The following is a 2,778-nucleotide window of genomic DNA, read 5'->3' as shown; positions in this document are numbered from 1 at the left end:
CTGGCCAGTCACTACAAATTATAGGTAGTAACTTTTCATTAATATCTTTATCACCATTACTGGTATTATTTGCAGTAAAACTCTGAGGGTTTCCTGAATTTTGAATTTATAACTACAAATAAATTGAGGTAGGTGGCCTGGTGGCAAGAAGCTGCTCTGCAATCCAGAGGACACACAGTATGAGTCCACCAGCTGCTCCTCAGGAGAAGGGTGGACAATCTCCTTACATGTGAGTAACTGCCTCTGAACACCCGCCAGAGAGTTGCTATGGGATGGTTCCAACTCTACAGTACAACAACACATTTAAAATATATTTGGGTTATAATTTTAACTAGGGGGTATTTTAGGGCTAAAGTCTCTTTTAGATATAAGTCACTTAGAGTGGTGAAAAGGCTATTATTGTAGAGCAGTTCAGGCCATGAGCAGATCATAATATCCCATAGGATCTGCTGCTCAGTATATGTACCTGCCACCAAAGATATTAAGAAAATATTTAAATGAGAAAAAAAATCCCTCTATATCAATTGCTTTAAAGAAAACATTAATAGTATCATGATTGACTCTTTGTTTTATTTTATTTTATTGGTTTGCTTACAAAGTTTGTATACATTGTGTTTCACACTATTTTTTATTCACTTTGTATTTCATGCAATCATCCTCATGCATTTTTTTTGTTGTTGTTGTTGTCAGTGCTTTCATTTTATTTGGCTCAACAGTCAACACTCATAGTAACGATTGTCAAGAAATCAAGACATACTACATTGGGGAAATCTCATGTCAAGGACCTCTCTAAAGAGATGAAGGGCAAGGCTATTGATTTAAAGATTAAGGTGTGCCTGGTCAAAGTGATGGTCTTTTCAGTAACTTCTGACCCATCTTAAAATTGGAAAATGAATAAGGATGACAGAAGAACTGATGTCTTTGAATTGTAGCATTGGAGAAGAGTACTAAATATCCCATGGACTGCTAAAGGGACAAATATGTCTATTCTTGGAAGAAAGGGCAACCAAGGTGCTCCTTATAGGGAAGAATGGTGAAGCTTCATCTCAAATACCTTGTGAATGCTATTAGCTGGGGTGAGTCTTCGGGTAAGGATCACACTGAGAAAAGCGAAGAATCAGAAAGGAAAATCCTCAACAAGATGGACTGAAATAGTGACTAACAATGGGCTTGAGCAGGGCAGTTTTCAAATCTGTTGTTCACAGGGTTACGAGTTGTAGTCAACTTTATGGCATCTAACAACCAAGAAGTTGTGGTATAATGTGAATGATGGATAGTGTGAAACACAATGTATGTGAACTTTGTAAGCAAACCAATATAAAATTAAATAAAAAGTTGTGGCACTCTGTGACAGAGGCTCCTGAGAACACTCAGAGACTGATGCTCAGTCATGTGCCAGGCCACTTATCACTACTGAGAATGGGCAAAAATTCACCATCTCCTTCCTTTCTCCCTTCCCAAATTAAATGATAAACTCCAGTGATTACATATTCACTACATTAACATTTTATAAATCATCATTTCCTTTTGTGACATGATAACACATATTCCAAAACTTTGAGATCCCTGCCTTGTACTACTTTATCAGAATTCACAGCAATGCTGACCACATACGCTGTCAGAGGACAGCAAGATTCATCAGGGTCAGCCTTCTACCTGTGCAACCAAATCCAACTCCTATTTTAAAAAGTAGATTCCAAAGTGATGTTTAATTTCCTTTTTTTTTAAGAAAAGCTCACATTATATTGATAAAAGAATGTTATAACTATAGATAAGATTTTCTTATCTATAAGAGAGGGAACTGCATAACATTAAAAATAAAAAGGAAAAGAAAGTTAACGGTAGCAACTTATACTCACTAGTCAAGTATCCTTGGTTATAATTAAAAGGATGTACGTAAGTTAAAAAAAAAAAGGAGGGGGATATCAGGTAGAGAGAGAGAAGTGTAGATGTCTCCGTAAACTGGGCTCAGTCTCGATGGAAAGCTATGACAGCACATGCTCCAGAATGCCTTGTCTAATTAACTGCTCACATTTCCCACGAGGTAAAAAATGCTGGCTGGCTTTTTTTTTTTTTAATAGAAGTGCCATCATCAACTTCAAGTTCTCCATAGTCTCTTAGACACCGCACTTCAATATACAGGCTTTTTGGAGGTTTCATATCCTGTTTGATGTCCAAACCTTCATCTCCTCCCAATGATCTCATATAAGTAGCAAGAGACTTTTTATAATTACGAACCACTCCATTTCTTCAGCAGACATGTGAAATCTCAAAGCATTTGGCAAGACACTGCCATATTCCCACCTGAGAGCTCTGATCCGAAGTACCCGATCACACAGGTATGCTACAGTGCGGCGTCCATTTCTTAGCAAAGAACAGAGTCGGAATTTGATAGTTGGCATCAAATTGCTTCTTCCATCCGACTTCGTTTCATTCACATCTGACTGGCTTTGTTCCTATAATGTTTTCATCTCTTCTAGAACATGCCTGAGTCCATCCTCATTAAAGGAAGGCAGCTGCCCTTCTGGCGTGTGGTGCAGCTCGCGAACCAACTCCAAGGCCTTTTCACCGAACATGGCAGAGCACGCCGGTGTGCGGATTCCTCTAGGGCCCTTCACACGCCAAAGTCCAGCAGACGACAAAGATCTGCAGACTGCAGGCGCGGCTGGCGCTCCCTCAGGCGCTGCTCCTCCCACCCTCATGCATTATATTTTATAAAATTAATCACCATTGGACCTTGCCCATCATTACACTGTCTTTTCACCCAGATCTTTCCCA

General features: G+C 39.2%; 1 pseudogene; it reads right to left on the bottom strand.

Moving 5' to 3' along the window:
• Positions 1 to 1,985: 1,985 nt before the first annotated feature.
• LOC102860026 lies at positions 1,986 to 2,576 on the bottom strand (annotated as a pseudogene).
• Positions 2,577 to 2,778: the final 202 nt, after the last annotated feature.

This window comes from Elephantulus edwardii, unplaced genomic scaffold, assembly GCF_000299155.1.
Source record: "Elephantulus edwardii isolate Elephantulus edwardi_28Jun2011 unplaced genomic scaffold, EleEdw1.0 scaffold00181, whole genome shotgun sequence".
Classification (NCBI taxonomy): Eukaryota; Metazoa; Chordata; class Mammalia; order Macroscelidea; family Macroscelididae; genus Elephantulus; species Elephantulus edwardii.
Note: the sequence above shows the minus strand (reverse complement) of the source record. Positions and strands in the feature narration are given on the sequence as shown.